At 48.1% G+C, this 22,713-nt stretch overlaps 1 long non-coding RNA gene across 2 annotated transcripts in view; it reads right to left on the reverse strand.

Annotated features, from left to right (window-relative positions):
• The window catches only part of LOC147572978 (uncharacterized), a 131,356-nt gene that overhangs the window by 72,133 nt on the left and 36,510 nt on the right, over positions 1-22,713 (reverse strand). For both annotated transcript variants that reach the window (XR_015245354.1, XR_015245353.1), the window contains exon 2: positions 9,908-10,050. This is a non-coding gene — a long non-coding RNA (uncharacterized LOC147572978). The remainder of the gene's footprint in view (positions 1-9,907; positions 10,051-22,713) is intronic.

Raw genomic sequence — 22,713 nt, forward strand, 5'->3', positions numbered from 1 at the left:
CCCACTTGTGTCCCAGTCTCCACTCTCAGGAGACGATTGACATTCTGCTTCAACAAGGCTCTCAAGATCATCCAGGATCCTATGGACATCACCCTGGACCCTTCCTAGGGAACCTGTTCTGGTAACTAAATACAACACTGTCCCTCTTGAATCCAGAGAAGGAGGTGACCCTCCACTTTCTCGGGTCTCCTCTGAGTTTTAGATCTGTAGTGGATGTTGCGATCCCCGAATAGAGTACTTCTTGACCCCGCTGCTGGGAGTGCTGTCTGTATACCGTCAGCAGCTCTCAGCTACCTCTGGGTATGGCTTTAACAGCAGAGAGCCCTAGCCCCCAGCCACTTCCTGGAACGGCCCACATCCAGTGACGGATGGGCGTGGGGGAGTGAAAGCTGGGTCTTCTCACCCCAACTTGGGGCAGCTCTGAAGGGTCATGCCCTCTTGAGATATCCCCAGAGGCTGGGCGAGGTTTCTGCGAAGACTGCATCAAAGTTGCAACGTCTCCTTCTGCCCAGCGTTGTTTCTCTCCTTTCTTTCCACTCTCACTCCCTGCTTCCTCTTTTCTGGGAGCACTCCCTGATAATCTCCTTGCGTGCTGAGCTCCGTCCAGGAAGCTGCATCCCAGGGAGGTATCTCTCATCAGCCATACAATGTGGACTCCAGACCATTTCTGGTGCCAAGTTAGAGACCCCTCTCCTCACCTGCAGCCAAGCTGGTAACTCCCTGACTTCTCTGCTGATGCTTGGACACAAGGAGTCCAAAGTATCTTGGAAGCACTTATAGCTTGTAGTTTGATGGGACCCTGCTGTGTCTTCTAGTAAGTATATCCCCTTTGGGGTCCAACCAATGGAACCCAGGATTTCAGGAATAGAAAATACAAAGTCTCCTGGGGTGGGGGTGGGAGGGGGTAGGGCTCATTGGTTGTGATGATAATTAGGGATGAACCTGCCTTCACCCCACTGTTCCAAGACCCTATATGGGGTCTTCCTATAATGGGCACAGTATCAGATAAAGGTCTCTGATTTAAAGTATATGCTGCATCTTGAAGGAGGTCATTCTATACTTTCAGGGTATCGCCTTCAAGATGATAGTTCAGCTGTACATTTAGAAGGCTACATAAGCATTTAGGGGGCCATTTATTTCTGGATGACGTAGTGTTATCACTTGACCGCGGTGGACGATATGCCCATGCTCAAATTGTACTATCAGGTGGGCCCTTGGCTGAAGGCTACGTTGTATGGGATTCTGTAGGTACGGATCAGGCATGTGTAGGCTCTGCAGGGGGAAAACAAATACACAAAACTCACTGCTGGTCTAGATACATAGCCCTGTAAGGATGAATTGCTGGCCTTCATGGACGGAGGGGGCCCAGTGTAGTTGGGTTGCCAACAGTGGGCCGTTGGACTCATTGAAGAAGAGTGCCCTATTGGCAGTGGTATGCGAGAGCCCGGTCACACCAGCTACCAGTAGTCACTTGTGCACGTCTTTTCCAACCCTGTGTAAAGGGATGTCAGGTTGGTGGCCTGAAATTTCCCATACTAGAGGGCGTATACCATCGCAATGGGCAAGCACCGCAAATGAGAGCCTCTTGTTACGTATTGGCTGGGATACCACTGCTTATAACTTAAGCTACTCTCCACACTACAGAGTTATTTCCGATCCTCACTTCTGGTGGCTGAAATCTAAATCATCAACGGGTTCTGCTTCTAGTGATAACGGGCATCTTCTCTTAGAACTGTCATCTCATTGAAAGCCACGACGAATTCTTGATGAAATACAGAAACAACAAAATTTTAAAAGTCGTTTTGACATCATCAAGGCGTAACCAAGGCAACCAAGTCTTGGGAAGTCATGTGAGCAGTGCCTTCCCTGCCTCTGGGCATTTGCTGAGTCCCAGCCTGAAGCCTAGATGGCCATCGGAGACAGACTACAGCTTTCAGAACTATCATGGGGATGGGATAGAAATGAGAGTTCAGGGCTTCAAAGGCTTCCAGGATTTGAGAAATCAAGATCCTGGAGAAAAGAGCCTGCAGAGACATTCTCTGCCACTTTTTCCCTCATGGCATTTGCTGAACCCATAGCTGAGCTGGACAAAAAGCTGATAAGGAAAGCATAATATAGCAACGTGAGGGGAAAAATCTATAATCAGAGCTTTTAGCCATCTTGTGGTGCTAAGGAAACAAAACTGAACTTCAGAAAGAGCCAGGAAGTTGGTTAAGCACTCATGGGTGAGTTTAACTGAGACCCATAACAGGCTATGCGCCAGGAGTAAGGATGGACCAAAAAATAGACAAGCCCCTGGGGAACCTTCAATCTGGTCCTCAATCATTTCAGCCCCTTATTAGATGACGAATGTACCTGACAGCCAGAAAAGCTTTAAGTCTTCTCTGGAAGAACATGAAATTATCCATTACCCAACCACTTTTCATACAAAATGTCTGGCATTCAATAAAAAATTACCCTGCATGCCAGGAGTTGGGGGTAAGTGCCCAAAGGCCAAGAGAAAAAGTAAAACAGAAGAAAGAAACAGACCTGCAGGTGATACACATATTAACTTTAACCATGATTAAGATGTTTAAGAAACTAGCTAAGGTGGAAAATTTCGACAAAGAATTAGTGTCTATAAAAATAACCAAATGGAAATCCCAGACCAAAAAAAATAACAGTAATGGCTGAAGTGAAAAATTAATGGTTTAATAGTAGCTTAGACATAGCAGAGAAAGGGATTCATACACTGGAAAGTAGCTTATACAAAAATATTCAGAGTGATTGGGGCGCCTGGGTGGCTCGGTCGGTTAAACATCCGACTTTGGCTCAGGTCATGATCTCCGGTTTGTGAGTCTGAGCCCCATGTTGGGTTCTGTGCTGACAGCTCAGAGCCCGGAGCCTGCTTTGGATTCTGTGTCTCCCTCTCTCTCTCATGCTCTGTCTCTCTCTCTCTCAATAATAAATGGAAATTAAAAAAAAAAAAAATATATATATATATATGTATATATAGAATGGGCACAGAGAAATAACAAGGAAAATTATAGAATAGAACATGTAGGACATCTAAGGCATAGTCAGGAGGCTAACATACTTAGAATTAGATTCCTAGAAGGAGGAAAAGCTGGAATGAGACAGAAATACTATTTTCAGGACATGGGATGAAAAATTCCCCAAACTGATAAAGTATACAAAGTCACACATTCAAAACGCTTAAATACAGAGAATGTCCTACAAAGGCACATCATAATAAAAATCTCAAAAGCCATATAGAAACTCTTGAAAGAAGTCATCAAAAAAAAAAAAAAAGGACACATTGTCTTCAAAGGCACAACAACAACGATAATTATTATTTTTAAAAGTATAAGAGATATATTTTCCTACAGAAATTATGTGAGTCAGAAAATGGTAAAATGTGCCTACCAAAGTGCCACCCCAAATTATTTCTAGCCCAAGAATCATATACTCAATGAGAATATTCTTTCATAGGAAAAGTGATATAAAGACATTTTCAGACAAGCAAAGGTTGACAAAATTTGTACCCAGCAAATGCTCACTAAAGAAATTTTTTTCTAGAAAGAGTTGTGTAAGCAGGTATTACATGGGTCCGTATAGAAGCACAATTATGCAGCAAAGTGTTAAGAAAAGAATACTGGAAAGGGTAAGTATGTCAGAAAACTGAATTTTTTGTGTGCTAGTTCTCAATCTGCAAAATCCAAATCTCGTAGAGAAAGAGAGAAGAAGGGTGGTTACCAGTGGTGAGGACAGCTGGGGATGTGTCATTACAGGGGAGAGGCTTGCACCGGGAAGATGAGTAAGTTCTAGAAATCTAATGCACAGCAAATAGTGATAACAGTCAACAGTACTCTACTATATGCTCCGAGGTTGCTAAGCCGCTAGATCCCAAGTGTTCTCACCACAAAAAAGGAAATTATAATTATGCGATGCGTTAGAGGTGCTGGCCAAAGCTATAATGGTCATCAAATCACAACATATCAATGTATCAAATCAATACTTTGTATATCTTAAGCTTATATAATACTGTATGTCGATTGTATCTCCCTTAAAGAATACACTTGGTTTTGGGCCCGAGGTTCGACCCAAACCAGATCGATGGAGTACCACACACATTTGTTGCCTGATATATGACAAATGGGATATTGCAAAATTCTTTTTTTTATACAAATGTTAATTTTTTAAAAAGTAATCTCGAGGCCTAACGTGCGGCTCAGACTCACGACCCCACGATCAAGAGTCGCATGCCCTATCAACGGCCATTGCAAAAGTCTGGATACGGTACTTTATAAAAGAGGATGCCCAAATGGCCAGTAAAGGAATGAAAAGTTGCTCGACATTACTGGTTGATGGGGAGATGTATGCAGTTAAACCCTGGTGTGTGAGTAACTTGTTCTGTGAGTGTCAAAATTCTCTAATAAATTTTAGCTTAATAAACGAGTGATGTCTTGGGGTATGAGTAGGATGTGACACCAAGCGTCACGTGATCGCCACCGAGCCAACGATTCTCGAAATTCGCTTGGTAATACCGTGCTTTGGACTAGAAGCATGTTTCCGGAATGAATTGTGCTCTCAACCCAAGGTTTTGCTATTAGAACGATGAGATACCATTACAAACACACAAAATGAGCATGGTTAAAGTCAAGGGAAAAAATTGGCAACGCCACACATTGGTGAGAACTTGGAGCACTAGAATTTTCCTAGTCTGCTAGTGGGAGAGTCGTCTGGTACCGCCACTTGGGAAAAGCTCCCCCCACCATGTTGGGTGAAGAAGGGGGGGCAAAGCTGAGGGTAGACATGGCAGTCATTGGCTCTTACTGTCTAGTGGGCACTGGAGGCCAGGTGGTGGCCTCCTTCTATGCCACACTCTTCAGAGCAGGGGAACAGCCCTTACTGAGCCCAGCTCACACGTGGGGTTTGGGAAATCCCAATAACTAATCTCACAAAGAAGCCTCTGATCCTCTGGGAATACCAGTTCTCGGTGTGAATCTTCAGATGCCGACTACTAAGAGACGAATTTCCAAGAGATCTCTGTCATATGCCTTTCCTTCCATGAGAGCATGAGTTGAAACCTCCTTGAAACCAAAGCAGTGGCTTATTTCTGCCAGTTCTGGCTGTTCCTCTGGATGCTGAGGCCCTCCCCTTCCGTTCCACCTGCAGGATCCGTGCTGGAACAATGCCTGTGTAGACAGACAGACCCCCGCTCTGGTTGGCTGGCTCCTGGAATTAGACCAGCCCTCCCTAACCTGGTGTCAGCTCTGGACAAGATTAAGAAGGCTGATGGCCTCCCTCCCTCATCCCCATCGTGACATCTTTGACCTCCGTTCCTGATTTTCCCTTGTGGCCTGCTAGGAGAGAGGTTCGCTTAACGACCTTGCTGAGCTCCGCATTGTGACGCCCCACGACCGGACAGCGCTTCTGATAGAACTACCAGCTCTTCTGGCTTGTTCCCTACATAGGCTCCGAAAGATGTTTTTGTACCACAGGTAGGCACCTCTGAGCGCAAGAACACAATAACCCCACCCCACCCCCTATCAATGCACTCATACTAGACTCTCCCACCGCCTAACCTTGGCTGTCCCACATCAAGCTAGACCTCACGCTATCCTCAGAGTCTGGGATTCGTGCTACCTGGCTCAGCAAGGCTCACCGTACCGGCGGCCTGCTTGTCACAGGGTATTTCTGGCATGCGATATGATTCACGGAAAAAAGTGAAAAAAAAAATCCATCAAGCCAGTTGTTGGAATTCACGTGGGCTTGCCTGCCAGAAATTTAACATTTCAAAGGCTTTAGGGAAAAATTGTGTCAGGACAAAGGATACTTAGAATAATAGATGTACAGCCATCTCTGTTCAGGGCAGCCTTCCTTGGCTATAAGATGTGTAAGTTGTTACTTAAAGATACATTTGTCAGTTGGATTTGGTTTCAACACGGCCTCTGAAAATTACTCACATTCCCCGAGGCCACAGGACAGTCCCTACAACTTAAGTAAATCGGGCATGTTTGAATCGATAAATAAAGGCATGCGTGTCCGCCCACTCCGGCACCCTGGACATGGAATATTCTCTGGGGGAAAGTTCTAAGAAAGGCTTGAGAATTACCCCAAAGCTGCAGAAAAAATCCTTCCGGGGGCACGGCAAAGTGGGACACCCACCCATCTGTGCTAGAGTCAAGCACATCTCAAGGAGAGGAGGCAGGACCCGTTGGGGGGAGACTTTGAAATCCAATGGATACCTTGTTTATTTTTTAAGAGGCTGTTTTAGAGCTGTTTTAGGGTTACAGCAAAATTAAGAGGAAGGTAAGAGAATTCCCACACACCCCCCCCCCGCCCCATCCCCACACATGCACAGCCTCCCCCATTTACCAACATCCACCTCCGGAGCGTTACGTTTGGTGCAACTGACAAGCCTACGTGGACACGTCACAGTCGCCCAAAGTCCACAGTTTCCTTTAGGGTTCACTCCTGGGGTTGCACATTCTGAGGGGGGGTTTGAAGAAGAATAAAAGACGGCTATCCACCATTAGAGTATCGGGGAAAAGATTTTCACTGCCCTCTGCGCTCTGTGTATTCATCCCATCCTGCCCTCCTACCCCTGGCATCCAACGATCGTTTTCCTGTCTCAGGTTTGCCTTCTCAAGACTGTCGTATGGTTGAAATCATACAGCCTGCGGCCCTTTCAAAGGGCTTCTTTCCCTCAGTAACACACATTTAAGTTTCCCCCGTGACTTGTCACGGCTGGAGAGCTCACTTCTTTTTAGCGCAGAATAATATTCCATCGTCCGGATGTGCCAGTTTTGTTTATCCATTCACTTGCCGAAGGACATCTTAGTCGCGTCCGAGTTCTGACGATTATGGGTACCGCGGCTATAAACACCCGTGTTCTGGCTCTTGTGAGGACACGGTTTTCAACGCCTTTCAAAAACCGGAGTGCGATGGTTAGATTATGTGCTAAGAAACTGTCAGCCTGTCTTCCAAAGTGGCTGCTCCCTTTTGCATTCCCACCAGCAGCGAACGAGACGTCCCGTTGTTCTCCAATGCTCACCAGCATTTGGTGTTGTTACTGCGTTGGATTTTGGCCCTTCTTATAGATGAGCGGGGCTTTCTCATAGCTGTTTTGACTTGCATCTTCCTGATGGCATATGACGTGGAGCATATTTCCATATGTGCATTTGCCGTATGTGGATCTTCATTGGTGAGCTGTCTGTTAAGGTCTTTGGCCTACTTTTTTTTTTTAATGTTTATTCTTTTTTTTTTTTTTTTTTTTTTTTTTTTTTACAGCGAGAGCATGAACGGGAGAGGGGCAGAGAGACAGGGGGACAGAGGATCCGAAGCGGGTTCTGAGCTGACAGCAGTGAGCCCGACGTGGGGCTCGAACTCACGAACTGTGAGATCGTGACCTACGCTGAAGTCAGCCACTCAACCGACTGAGCCACCCGGGTGCCCCTAGCCTATTTTTTAATTGAGCTGTTTTCTTTACCGTTGGTCTGTCAGCGTTCTTGGTATATTTTGGGTACCAGGCTCTTCGCAGTTGTGTCTTTTGCCGGTATTTTCTCCCAGCCTGTGGCTTGTCTTCTCAGTCTCTCGAGCGTGTTATTTTCTTGAGCTGTTGGGTGCAAGTCACAAGGGGGCTGGTGCCTGGCTCATTCCGTGAAGAAGCGTAAATTAAAAAAGCATCAAGTCTTTGAGCACTTGCTTACTAGAGAGACGGGAGGGCATAGTGGTTAAAGCAGTTTGTATATGTGCAGATGGGGGTGGGAATGGGGGCCAACAAATGCCCTGTGTCCTCCTCCTGCAGCTCCAATCCTGGTCATGCCATTTAATGGCTGGGCCAAACTACCTAACTGTGTCTGCCTTGGGCTCCTAACCTGTGGAGCCAGTCCCGAGAGGGTATGAAGACATCTCCGGACGGCCATCAGCAAAGCACTGAGAACGACGTCAACGCCTCGTAAGCGCTCCGTCAACGGTAGCCATTATTGTAACGCACCCATTCCCGTTAGGGGTATTTTTAAGGATGCAGGAGAAAAAGACATCCTTAGCCGTGGGAATATCCTATTATTTCACTGGAGAAGGAGATTAAAGTGCAAGGTAACAGGGGTGAAGAGTGAAAGTGAGCACAGGCCCCTTTGGAACACATTCCCCATCAACTAAAGCGGAGCAAAAAGTCGGGGATAGAGTGGATTCTGAATACGTGTTTAAGTATTCCATTAATTATTCGACAGAAGGGCCAACCTCAGCGGGAGGTAAAGTGGAGACGTTGGAAATAAGACCGCCTAAGATGATTTGATGACCGAAAGTTGGGGGGGGGGGGGGACCGAATCCCAAAGGATTCGGTCAGATTTGGATTTGTGAGGGAAGAGGAGAAGAGCATACATAGCAGGTGGATGAATACTCGGAAGGGAGGGCTGTATTCACAGGACGCGGAGAAGCCCGGCTGTAGAGGAAATCAGACAGGCATCAAGGAGCCGTGTTACAGGTGATTGCTGAATTAAACTGTAGTGTTCACCTCGGCCTTCGACACCAAGCTCTCCCACATAACGTATGTAACTGAGTTCTCCCTCCTGGGACAACTGTTGGATCTATCATCTCACTCTTGGGGGGACGTGGCGACAAGGTGATTTGGGATTCTGTTCACTTACACAACCCCCTCAGAGCAGCTCCAAGGAAACTGTTTAAATGTTGACCCCTTCCCCGCTAAATGTTCGTTGGGTAACACTAAGTCTGATGTACAAGAATTGGAAAACTTGCATGCACGCAAAACCCGACATGCAAATGTTCGTGGCAGCTTTATTTGTAATCACTAAAAACTGGAGGCAGCTGCGATGCTCTTCTACAGGTGAATAAATAAACTGTGGTATGTCTATACAGGAAAATACTACGCAACGATCAACAGGAGCAAATGGGCAAGCCACAAAAGGACACGGATGCATCTTAAACACACATCGCTAGGTGAAAGAAGCCAGTCTGAAAGGGCTACATATGAACGATGCCCTCCCTATGATGTTCTAGAATAGACCAAACTATAGAGATTGCAGGCAGATCAGTGGTTGCCACGGGATTCGGGGAAGGGAGTGGGGGCTGAAGAGAGGAGGCACGTGGGTTTTGGAAGGTGGCCAAAGCAATCTGCGTGATCCTGTGATGGCAGATACATGACACGCGCTCGATATTGGTTAAAAGCCGTAGAGCTTTACACCACAAAGGGCGAAGCTTCATGCGGGCAAATAAAAGGAGTCAGGTAGGAATTCGGGGGATCCCAGGATGGAACACAGAATGTGACCCCCAAAGCCCTCTAAATTACAGATGTGTGAGGCAACCCCAATAAGGAGGATGGGGAGGGGAGACGCTAACCTAAGACAGTTTGAAAAAGAGTAGACACAAAGCCCAGCCTCTAGAATTTCCATGGGGGGGCCCAGGTGCTGCTCAGACTATAGGTCACATTCACCCCCCTTAACCTTTAGGAAGCCTTTCCAGCCTTAGCCTTGTCAGTTAGCCAATTACCCTTGGTGTCCCCTGCGCCCTTTGCCCAGACACTAGACACGTCTTAAGCATCCGTGGGGTATGTAAACTGGGGACTGTCGTCCAGACACGGCTACACCAAGCTATGTAGGGATTTCTCCTTCAGGTCCCACAATTACTTAGGGCAGCAAACCAAGGTAGAGCTGAGCAGAAGGCAGTGGCAGCTGAGTGTAAGCGGGTCAACAGCCCATGGTGCCTTTCCAGGCCATGCATGCCATTCTTTGAATTCGATTAGTAAGCCAAGAGCACTGGAGAGGCACGTCATCACGGTCCATCAACGAGCCGCCCAGCTTGCCACACCAATCATTTTGAAATGTACCTGGGGTTTGCTCTCAGCAGGTATGGTAAGATGACAGACACGGAGACGACTGCCTTGAGAGAAGAGTTTACCACTTACCATTCCCAAGAGGAGGGGGGACGTCACGTCACACAGGGGCCACAAGAGGAGGCACCAGGGTCGGTCAGAGCCAGAGTGAGAGGGAATCGCTGACAGGAGTCTTCCTTCTGGAGCGGTGGCAAGTTTTCAGTCACCGATGTTCCCTGTGGGGCAGGAAGCAAAGCACGGATGTTGGGATCTGCTGTTGGAAGGGGTGAAATGCGGTAAGGATTATGACTCATGACTCCAAGACGTCAAATAGTCAACTACAGGTGATCAAGGTTGATCATTATGATGGGATCCTGAAGCAACAAAGAAAGAAAAAGGCATTAGGCAAAAAGTAAGGAAATCTTGGGGCGCCTGGGTGGCTCAGTCGGTTGAGCGTCTGACTTCGGCTCAGGTCACGATCTTGCAGCCCGTGAGTTCGAGCCCTGTGTTGGGCTCTGGGCTGACAGCTCCGAGCCTGGAGCCTGCTTCGGATTCTGTGTCTCCCTCTCTCTCTGCCCCTCCCCTGCTCATGTTCTGTCTCTCTCACTCTCAGGAATGAATAAATGTTAAAGAAAAGAAATGAAAAAAAAAGTAAGGAAATCTGAATAAAGCATAGAATTTAAGGCATCACAACGTAGCAATATTCATTCATGAATTAGGAAAAACTAGCATCCTTTTTTTTTTAAGTTTACTTATTTTGAGAGAGAAAGAGAGAGCACAGGGAAGGGCAGAGAGAGAGGAAGGGAGAGAATCCCAAGCAGGCTCTGTGCTGCCAGTGCAGAGCCCGACGTGGGGCTCGATCTCATGATCCGTGGGATAATGACATGAGCTGAAACCAAGAGTCAGTCGCTTAACTGACTGAGCCACCCAGGCTTCCCACCAAGGTACCATCCTAATATAGGGTGACAGTTCTAGAGGACACAGGAAAACTTGGGAACGCTCTGGTGCTATCTTTATAACTTTTCTGTAAATCTGCAACTTTTCCAAAGTAAAAGTTGATCACAAAACTAACTGAGACAGAGTGTGGGCGGAGGAGGGGCAGAGAGAGAGAGAGAGAGGGAGACACAGAATCCAAAGCAGCTTCCAGGCTCCAAGCTGCCGTGGAAGGGGGTGGTAAGAGATGCATCTGGAAAGGAACAGTAGGGCTCTAGCCATTAGGAAGCACTTGATGAACATTTGCTGATGAACTGAAGGAATGAATGTATGAATGACCAGAAGCTGAAAGTTCCTGTGTGATTTCCAGAGTCTCGAGTTTACTGCATAGGCAACAGGGAGCCACCTCAGGTTTCGAGAGGGGGCGTGACCTGATGTGTTGGCCATTAGACACTTGCCGCTCCAAAGGTTGGTCCATGGACCAGGTGGTTCACGCAACATCGGCGTTACCTGAGCGCTTGCAAGAGCCAGAGAAGCTGAGGTCAGACCCCAGAGGCACTGAATCTGAATCTGCATTTCACCAAGATCCCCCGGGTGCTTCCTCCGCACGTTTCAATTCCAGAAGAGTCGCTTTCTTGAGATCACTTTGTTGGTAGAGGGGGGGAAAAGTCTTCTGATTTTGTTGGGTTGTGTTTTTGTTTTGTTTCATTTTGCAACAAAAAAAGGGGGGAGGGGGTAGGAAGGGAGAGAGGGAAGGGAAGGAAGGATGGAGAGCAGGTGTATTGTGGGACAAATACACAGCCTCCCCCCTGACTGCTTTCTTCCACTGAGGTGCTGCAAGACGCAGTATCTCTAACTGGAAGGCTTCGGATCCTGGCCAGTTTCCTGTGGAGGGAGGTGGGCAGCCTTTGAAGGGGCTGCTGGGGAAACTGGGGACAGGGTAGGGGAGAACGGGACGGACCACCAGCGGCACGGCGCCCGGTGAACGTGGAACCCTTCTCCCCTCTGCCAACAGCTGAAACCTACACTCCATTTCCAGGAAAGTGGCCGTCGGGCTGGCCGCTGGGGGAAATCAAAGGCTCAGCGGGCCTCCGTAATGCACCCTCATTTTGTGCAGCCAGAGCAGAGGATGGGACAGAAGGGTACAAACGTCCCCCGCTCCCGCTAGCCCATCTGGCCCCTCGGTCCCCGGCCCTGCACGCTTGCCCGGGGCGGCCCAAATCTGGGCTCGTGCAGGGAAAGCAAATGGGAATGTCTGGCCGCCTTGGCCCAGGTGCAGGCGGCTGCATCGAGTGACCCGCTTCTACTGCCTCATCTACACTGCCTGTGCTGCTGGGGCGTCCTCCTCTGAGACACGCTCATCGAGATCTGTTATATTTACCCACGAAACACCGCGTGATAACGGCATCCTTATGTCTCAGCCTCTTATTTGAGACGAAAGATCTACCAGAGCCTTGCTCGCCTGATTGGCGCCCTGGGTTCAGCGGTCACTCGGGAAGCACGGGCAGGGCTGTATGTGGGGTTTTGTCCTCTCCCTCCCCTTCGTCGTTGGGCTGCTGAGAACGGAGCTCATTCTCCAGTACAGCCTGGCAGTCACTCAATTGCTCTGTGCCAGGCGTGTTCACACATCTCTTCCTTGAAGCGCCTCACGAAGTGCCCTGGAAGGTGGTCCCCTTGTCCCGAGTTTACGGACAGGGACATCGATGCCAGCAGCATGGATGGCATTCTGCCCAAGGCTGGGCTCTTCCCTCTGCATTGCTAGTGACAGGACGAACTCGGGGTCAAAATCCACTCAAAGGCACAGTCCTGGTTTCCTGAGGTTGAAATCTCTTGGAGGAACCCTCCCTCCGGAAGAGTGCCAAGTTTATAATGGGACACCAAAGCCTCACGGGTGTTAGAGTTTTGGGTTTCCGGAACTCTCCATGATATCATATCTCAATGCTCGTGACTAGAAGAACTGCAGGGCTAGGTCAGTATCCCCAGTTTCTGGGGACAGGGACTGAGCCCCGCAGAGAACAAGCCAGCAGCGTGGCCCCGTAGGGAAGAGATCTGGAAGAACGGAGGGGCGTCGAGGTACCCCACCCTCCCACCTGCGCGCACGGGCTCATGACTTCACCCAGCAGGAATTGGAATGTGTGGCTTGGGATTGAGGAGGCAGAACTGGAAAGCAATGACTGTTGCCTTTGAAAATCTGAATATTGCCAAGAGGGGGAAATAGCAGCCTTGTTTTATGTGCACGTGTGGGTGCGTGTGTGTGTGTGTGTGTGTGTGTGTGTTTTCCAGAAAGCATACGAGGAGTAAGACAATCCAGCCTCTGAATGGGTCTCTGATGAATTGAGTCACCCTCTAGCTCAGTTAGATTCAGTTAAATACAGAGACAGGAGCCCTGAGCAGGGCGTATTGTGAGAACCAGAGTGCCCGACAAAGCGACCGGCTACCAAAGGTGCTATTTGTCTGACGGTGTCATCGACTCCGTGTGAGGAAAGTCCACGGGATGATGATCGCCCAAGACTGAGATTCCCAAACCCATTGGGGAGCAGCACCCTGGCCCCCTTGCTCCCCTGGACCACATAATAAAGGTACTAGGTATGGGGCACAGAGCTGGGTGGACGGTTGTTGGTAGCAAGGTGGAAGCATTTAAGCTGGTGCCACACTTACCATCTTTGAGCCTCGTCTTAAGGGAATCCATCCAAGATCCTAAAGAGAGTGACCACCAGACTCTGGAAACCTTGGTATTCCAAGAAACTGAGTAAACAGAACCATCAAGGGCCAATGGCTAAAAGGAGACATGGCCTAGCTATGGTCACACTCAACCCCACAGAGAGGCCATACTCAACCCCATAGAGAGGCCATACTCAACCCCGTAGAGAGGCCCATACTCAACCCCGTAGAGAGGGCCGTACTCAACCCCAGTGTGGACAGTTGGCATGGAGAAGCTGCCAGAAGCATGCGGAAGTGACATCAGTTTAGCCTCCGTGGTGGTAGCAGCCCTCATGTGACTCAGCATGGGCAAGGGTGGGGAGACAAGAGCCATGATGGCAGTGTCCAGCTGTGACACTGGAGCAGTCCATGGAACAGGAGGCAGGACTGAGTCCCGAAGAGCAGGATGGAGTGGGGGGCCCTCTCAGATGATGCCCGAGGGACCCCCACCCACTGGACACCAGCAGGTCCCCTCTCTTACTTGATTATATCTTACTCAAACTTTTTTTTAGAAAGCTGATTTATTTATTTATTGAGAGAGAGAGTGTTAGAGGGGAAGGGGCAGAGAGAGGGAGAGACAGAATCCCAAGCAGGTTCCTCACTGTCATCGCAGGGCCCGACGTGGGGCTTGAACTCATGAACCACCTGAGCCAAGATCAAGAGTAAGTACACTTGGGGCGCCTGGGTGGCTCAGTCAGTTGAGCGTCCAACTTCAGCTCAGGTCATGATCTCACGGTCTGTGAGTTCGAGCCCCGCGTCAGGCTCTGTGCTGACAGCACAGAACCTGCTTCAGATTCTGTGTCTCCCTCTCTCTCTGCCCCTACCCCGCTTATACTCTGTCTTTCTCTCAAAAATAAGTAAACATTGAAAAATGTTTTTTAAAAAAAGAGTCAGACGCCACCCCAGCGTCCCTTTACCATATTCAACCTTTAAAACCCAGCTCCAAGGACACTCCCTGAAGCATTCTTTTCTAGAAATGGGTCATCCTCTGAACTCCTGGAGCTCCCAGAGCTCTTAACCTTATTGTGCATAATATCTTCCGTCCTGTACTTTGGCTGGCTGTGGTCCATTTGCCCCAATTAATTTTTCTAGACCACAGCCACCTGTCTTGTGTCCCTCTGTCCCCTTTACATTGAACATCTCTTTTTAGATCAAGAGACCTCCTCTCCGAATCCACCCAGCCTGAGCCCATAGGGTGATCTTGTTTTGAATGAATGGCTGCATGCGTGATAAAGGCGAGAGGGAGGCTGGGTCAGGGAGGGAGATGGGGTGCTTTTGAGTCCTCTGGGAAAGAAATCGATGAGGCTTTGGCCTCATTTTCCCAGGAGGGGTCCAGGCTTGCTCACAGTGGGTGAGCCAAGAGAGGGAGGGGGCGAGACAGCCAGGGCAGGTGCATCGGGGCACATCAGTTCGACAGGGAGGAAATGCCCTTGACAGGGGCAGCGTGCTCAAGGGGCCCGGCCCTGGGTATGCACCGTTCCAGCTGCGTTCCCAGGAATTAGAGGCAGAGAAGGCAGGGGAAGGGACTCATCTCAGAGCCTGGCGGGTGAGGGGACAGGAAGGGGGGCTGGCGGGGGGTGGCGACAACACCTCGGCTGACTAATTAAAGCCTTTGGTAGCTGGCCCCCACCAGCTCGAGCAGATTATCACTGCTGACTCAGCTCCCCGCCAAGGCCAGACGCACGCTCCCTTTTTTCCTGCTTGATTTGCCTAATGGAAGCTGACAGTGAAGTTCAACCCTGATTGTCAGATTTCAGTAGGAACCTCAAGGAGGGGGGGAGAGGAAGGCAGACATTCGAGGAATAAAAATAGCTCACATAATGAGATCCTTTATTTAGCTGAACTGCTTCTTTAATGACTCACCTCTCCGTCCCTCCCTCCCTCCCTCTCTCTCTCTCACACACACACACATACACACGCACACACAGTTGTGCACACAAATGTCTGATTTGCACGTAGAGCTTGCCTCAGTCCTGTAGGAAAGAGGCCATCCATCCTGGACCATACGGTCTGCAAAAGTGGATGTCCCTTAATGGCAAAGTTGGGAGATATTTTCCCTCATCCCTCTAACCAGAATTGCTGCTCCCCAGGCTCATTCAATGGTCCAGTTTCCAATATGTGACCCAGGAAATCGGTCCGGTCGGCACAACCAAACACACGGGTAGGCCCTCGCGACCCTGGCTGGTTCCTCATCCATCTGTGCCTCTGGCTCTGTGAACTGAGGTCTCGAAGATCCGGATCACTTCTTAAAACCTGAGCTCCTCATCAGAAGGGTCAGGCTGACCGCTTGTGAGGAGGAAACAAAATGGCGCAAGGAAGCCTCCAGATACTCCGTGTGACACAGCGTCTGGGCAAGAATGCCATTGCCCTCCCTCCTCTGCTGTGCAGTTTGTTCTCCGTGAGGTGACAGGAAGTCACCTGCTAATTGTACGTGTCCGGATTAAAAACCTAGCTCTAAAATGGGAGGTTGAGGGCACCTGGGTGGCTCAGTCAGTTGAGCGTCCGGTTCTCGGTTTCGGTTCAGGTCGTGATCTCAGGGCTGTTGGATGGAGCCCCACGTGGGGCTCCGCTCCACGCATGGGATTCTCTCTCTCCCTCTGTGCCCTTCCTCCACTCATGCGCTCTCTCTCTCTCTCCCTGCCTCTCCCTGTCTCAAGACAAATAAATAAGCTTAAAAAAAAATAAAACGGGAGGTGGGATCGTAATGCAGGCAGTTCTGCGTGTTTGTGAGCGCCGTGCACTGATGTTCGACGTCAGTATCCTGGGTCATATTTGCGTGTGCTGATGAGGAGGGGATCTGGGGACCCCAGTAGGGCCACATGGGCCTGGACTAGGGTGGGACTCTGAATGAGCGCCTCCTCATGCTTTGTCCCCCGTATGCCTCCCACGGCTGAGGGCCACGTGAGGGAGAGACAGAAAGGCCAGCGGTTGGCATGATGTGACTCCATCGTCCTGAAGGTAGGGCTGAACAAAGACCGTCTCACGCTAGCTAATGGCTCAAGAAGAGAATTCCAGAGGGCAAGTTCCGATCTACTGCCTACAGCCAACATGGCCTCACGGATTCCCAAACCCAGTGGGGAAAGGCAGGCCAGAGGTGACAAGAAGGTCACTCTTAAAAATTGAGCTGCGGAGCATCTTGCGGAGCGGTTTTTTTCCCCCTTTGAATGTAGACCGTATTTTTCTTTTCTCTTTATTTTTCTTCCCCTACTCTAACAAAATCCTTTTTTTTAATGTTTTAATTTAATTTTTATTTTATTTTATTTTATTTTAGAGAGAGAGAGCATGAGTGGGGAAGAGAGGCAGAGACAGAGAGAGAAAGAGGGAGAGAATCTTAATCAGGCTCCATGCTCAGCACAGAGCTTGACGTGGGGCTCAATCCAACGACCCTGGGATTGTGACCTGAACCAAAACGAAGAGTAAGACGCTCAGCTGACTGAGCCGCCCAGGCGCCCCTCTAACAAGACACTTCTTGAGTGGTGGCTGCCATTTTTAATGGTGAGCATCTGCCCCCCATTTGTCAACATTTCCTCCCTATCTCTTGTGCCACAGAGGAGGGACCTGAGGCACAGAGAATGTATGTAAGTTGCCTAAGATGGAGGCAGCTAACAAAGATCAAGTGTCCAAAGCCTGAATTATTCTGTTCCCTGTAAGATATTCCCTCCTTACTTTGTCAAGAGGGAATACAAGGCATAGTGAGGCAGGAAGGGACCAAAGAACAAAACCTAATCAGTGGCCCCAGGACCTTGGAATTTATTGTTGTGCATGGACTTCTATGTTTTTGAATAGGCTCATGGGAGGGAGCCACACAAACCCCTACCTGAGACGCCTGTATTTCTCACTATGGACCTCTTCCTTATGGTTCTCTTGGTGTCTCCACCACAGGCAAATCTTCCATGTGATTCTCAGGAGTCAGCACAGCCAAGCAGCCCTGGTCAGCCCACCCACCTCTCCCTTCTCCCTCCTCTGTATGACCTTCATATACATTGACGCTTGTTGTTGGGTGATAACAACAAGCGTTGGGTGACGCTTGTTGTTGGGTGTCTCTAAACCCACACTCTATGCATTGCCATGCAAAGCGACAAAAAGACCCGCTTTTTCAAGGGTCTCTGAGTGGCTAAATTAGTGCAAATGTTTAACTACTCTCGCAAGGCAGGCATGGTTTTTATCAGTCACCGTCTTCAGTGGACTGTTAACTTTGAAGACAGGACAGAATAAGAACAACCATGGAAGACGGGGTTCCCCAAGTTTTTCTCCCTTCCTGTTCCATCTGCTTCGTGACCAAGTGAGTAGAAAAGTGGCCAGTGGGGGCCTGGGGACAAGACAGAAACAGCAAGAGAACTCGGAATCCGTGAAAGAAGCAGGATGCTACCAGATTCTCATCTGCTGGGCTCGTTCACTTCTGCTCCACACAAGCCAAAGGCTTCTGCTTTCTCCTCGTCAGGGGAACAAACTGGCCATCACCAAATCTGCCCATGAAACCCCAGAGGAATCCGAATGAAATAAAAAGAATGGCCGCTCAAACAGAGGGAAGGAACATGGGAGGGGGTCACTGTCATTGGTGGTCGAGAGATCGCAAGACACTGAAAGAAGACAAAAGCCCGATAAATGTGTGTTGATGGATAAAAGGGAAGACCCTTAGCTCTGAATAGGCTAAGGAAGGGATATAATGGTGGAGAAGCTGGTCTTCTGAGAAGAGCTTGGGACAGACTCTAGACCAGAGGTCTGGGAGAATAGAGGCGGGCAGAAACAGAGGGAGCAGAAGCAAAGAACTTCACTGAACAGTTGTTTGTCTTCAGAACAGCTAGGCCGTTAACCCTTCCCTCGACGCTCGTCCTTATGGAACGGAACGGAGAACTGCGAGATGTTCTGGAACAGAAGCCAAGAAGCAGCTGGATTGAGATAGAAAAGGCAGTTTGGGAGGATCCAGGAAGTGTGCTTGCAGTGAAGAAACCAGGTGCTTTTATAAGTGGAATCTTGGACAGACTGTGCATTTTTGAGGACGTGGGGAAGACACAGTATTGTTTTATCAGCAGAGAAGAGGGAAGGAGGGAAGGAGGGAGGGAGAGGGGGATGGGGGAAGGAAGGAAAGGAAAGTAGGAAAGAAGGAGAAGAAGGAAGGAAGGAAAGAAGGAAGGAAGGACCTCCAATTGGGGGAAAGAAACTCAGGATCCAAATATAAAACAAAATAAAATGGAAATGTTTCTGAGTCATTAACAGAGTATTCAAAAAAAGGAGAGAGAAATTCTACTCAATCTACATGTTAGAAATCTTTTCTCTGGAGTGGGTATTATTCCCAAGAAGACTCACGGTGGGTGAGTTCAAACTCTGCGTCGGGTGAGCACCAGGCCCGCTTTGGGCAAGCCCCGCTTCTCTCTCTCTGCCCCTTGTGGGATTCTCTCTCTCTTTCCCCATCTCTCTCTCTCACTGCCCTTCGCTCACTTGTGCCCTCTCTCTCAAAATACTAATAGAATAGGATAGAATAGAATAGAATAGAATAGAATAAAATAAAATAAAACTGTGAGCATCACCACGGGGAAAAAATCCAAATGATAAATATAAAAATTCAGGACTGAAGAGGTTCTTGCTGTATTCTACGTAGCGTAAATACCATGACCCTGAAAGTAGGGTAAGTTCCTCTTTTATGTTATCAGTCAGTACATATGCTTTACAAACAATAAATTATGAAACACTGCCATAAGCATGTTATCTGGAAGCGAGAGAAAAACAGAAGGACTCGAAAGTTCTAGCTTCTGTGGCTGAGAATGGGGATCAGAAGGAGAAGGCGGTTACTTTTTTGCTAAAGAACTTCTGACCTCTGATTTTTTTTTACATAGGCATCTACTAATGTGATTAAAATCTGCATGAAAAAAAATTCAAAGATCCTTCTGGCAAATGAAAAAAACGTTCAAGAATTACATTTTCTCCTGGGGAATTGTGAATCTCCTCAAGATGACAGATTGATGTGCTTCCGACCAAATGTGAGTCTTAAACTTTTGCACATGGCTCGAATTTGTGTAAATTCGGAAAAACGCAGTAGTGACTGTCATGCTTTACTCCTAGTATGTATGAGTTACGTGTTTTTCTGGAGACGTCTTCATTGAAGACCTAAGGCACGCTGCAGATAGCTTCTCAAACAACCCTCTGTCTCATCTCGCTCATAAAGCGTACCTAGAGTCCATCACTTCAGAGAAATTGATCTTCCTGTGACTATTCTTTTTCCATGTAAGCTGCCGACCTTCAGACACCATATGAGTTCATGTTGCCCAGAAGTTTCCCATTCTGCCTGTCAATTGCCCTCCTTCCTGCTCCCTGTGATTGTCCGCTACTGGCCATTCTTACCTGCTACGGTCATTGGCAGGGCCATCTTGTATTCTCGGTCTTACTTTTACTTCTCCTGGGACCTATCGGGTAGTGCCTTCAAAACTACACTGATGGCAAAGAAGGAAGCCAGCTGGGAACTCAAGTAAAAATTTACCCCTTGCAAGTGGTCGATCGTATGGAAGAAGAATATACAAAGTCCAGAGAACCTACATCTACGGCACATTCCCGACACTACGCTGGGTGTTCCATATGAACGATCCACTGACTTCCCCCGAGCGGCTCATGACAAAGGTGTCGTGTTCTCTCCATTACGGATCAGAAACTGAGCTTCGTTAGAAGTTAGGCACTTGCCCTGGTCACGCTGTTAGCATGGGGCAATGCCAAATTTGAACGTAAGTCTGCGTGGCTTCCAGTGTCTTTGAAAAATAGAAATCAGAGTGTAATTTCACTGTGGCTAGCTTTCCCCATAAGACAAGTTACGCTGAATGACAAAATGGGGATCAAGAGATCTGTATTCTAACCAGCTGGCTTACAGGCAATCCGGAACTTGGAGTTGGTGCCATGTGTTGGCCTCCGGAAACAATCAACACGATTGAGGATCCAGGGATATTGGCTTTCATTTTGGTCCTAAGACCAACGAGCTCTCTGGACTTGCATTTTCTCATTTATAAAATAAAACGTTTCTCACCGGATGATTACTAAGCTCTCCTCCAACCCTGAAGAATCCGCAGACTCGAAAGAGAGGAGGCTCATTAAAGTTACCGTCTCATTCGGATATCGTGCAAATCACTGTGGGGAGTGAAGTGAAAAAATGGGCTTCAGGTTAAACAGCAAGGTAGTAATTGAACTAAAAAGAAAATCCTCATACGCTAACACTTACCTTGTTACTGTCCAGGGTGGAGTGGAGTTAAAGTACTGTACTGCCATTCATCAGCTCGGGCCGCCGGGACCGAAAAACCCACAGACTGCGAGACGTAAGCAACAGAAATGTATTTCTTACGGTTCTGGAGGTTGAGCGATCGAGAGCAAGGAGCCCGCAAGGTAAGTCGCAGCCTGAGGCTTCTTCTCTTAGCCTGTCGGTAACCACCATTTCACAGTGTGGTCCCGTGGTGTCTTCTTTGTGCATACGCAGAGAGAAAGGGAGAAAGACAGAGAGAGGGAGGGAAGGGCAGAAGAAGGGAGAAGACAGCGTGCTCTCCGTGTTCTGTTCTAAAAATGACAACTAGGGGCGCCTGGGTGGCGCAGTCGGTTAAGCGTCCGACTTCAGCCAGGTCACGATCTCGCGGTCCGTGAGTTCGAGCCCCGCGTTGGGCTCTGGGCTGACGGCTCGGAGCCTGGAGCCTGCTTCCGATTCTGTGTCTCCCTCTCTCTCTGCCCCTCCCCCGTTCATGCTCTGTCTCTCTCTGTCCCAAAAATAAAGAAACGTTGAAAAAAAAAGAAAAAAAAGAAAAAAATTAAAAAAAAAAATGACACTAATTCTAATCTTCCAAGATCGGGGTTCCAGCCTTAGGACCTCAGGGGACCTTAGTTACTTCCTCGGAGGCCCCATCTCCAAAGACGGCCCCAGCACAGGGCTAGGGTTTTAACGTACACGTTGTAGGGGGTCACAGACATCAATCCCATCGCATGGAGAATCAGAAAATAACGGCGTGAGTGCACGAGATTTGAATTGCCAAGTTATTTCCCCCAAGAGGAGTAAAGAAACTACCCCAGGAAGAGCAATATGTTGGAAATAATGCGGAGCACGGCTTTCTCAAACTTTAGCATGAATCAGAATCACCTGGAGGGCCTGCTTAGCTAGAAAGTTTAGCTGTGAAATTGGTTTTCAAATTACCTGTGAACAGAGCAAAAAGGAAAGCATGCCAGCTATATACCTTCCATTGTCGCTAAGGACATTTCATATAAATCTCTTAGGGGAGCTAAGTTTTTGCCATCAATTAATTCTAAAATAAATTGATCATTGCTGCGACAATGAGAAATAAGTAGATGATGCTTGGAACAAAATCTCGACAGGAAATAATAAAGCTATTTCTCAATAGCATCTCTCAATAAAAGTTGAGGCTATAATGTCGAAACCAACTCAATAAAATCAGTATTCTGGGCCTATGGATGACAGACTGTCTCAAAATAAATGTAATTTTGTTTCTTCCAAATGCATAGGGTAATTACAGTTGGGTCAACACAACATTGTCCAACAAAAACCCTTAGGGGACCTGCTTTAATGAGTAGGTAACACGTCTGTGATAAGCATGACTTTAAAAAAGGAATAAGAAGAAGAAGGCACTTCTGGAGAGCACCAAGAGTTGGGTTTTTTCCTAAGTAGTTTAATCATTCTCCTGGGGTTTGTGTTTATATAATTAATTTGCTGAGAAACACTTTTTTTTTTTTTGTAGGCCAATCGGCTTTATCTGGAAATAGGGATGCTAATGAGAGGAGACAGGCTGCATGTATCAGACCCAGAAATCCTATGTTCCATAGCTTCTATGTCTATGTTATGCAACTGGCCTCTGATGCCTGTCTTTACGGTGTGGCCGAAGGCCTGGTTGATAAAATATCCGTGAGAGTTTGCTCAAAAATAAATAAGATAACGGAGTGCAGTGAAAGGGCAGAATTCTCTGGGCCCAAGGCTTGTCCATAACAGTAGTTAAAAATGTTTCCAGACATGTGTTTTGTGCTATCCTCGACACTACATCGTGTCTGTTCTCTGAGCCAACGGAGATGTGCGGATAGGAGGGGGGAGAAAAAAAAAAAAAAAACAAAGAGAAAACAATAACAACATTTCATTGTGTCTGACTTATGGATTTGTTCTACTCTGGGAGTCTAAGAGGAGCTCTTTCTGACAAGGGGCGCGACTGATTAGAAAGCAATGAACTATGGAAAAGAATCCAAAGCTACTGAGAGTAGGTCCCCACTGAACTGAAACTCGTAGGACTTGTATGAAGTGT

This window comes from Puma concolor, chromosome E3 (genome assembly GCF_028749965.1).
Source record: "Puma concolor isolate L17-30 chromosome E3, mPumCon1.1.hap2, whole genome shotgun sequence".
Taxonomy (NCBI): domain Eukaryota; kingdom Metazoa; phylum Chordata; class Mammalia; order Carnivora; family Felidae; genus Puma; species Puma concolor.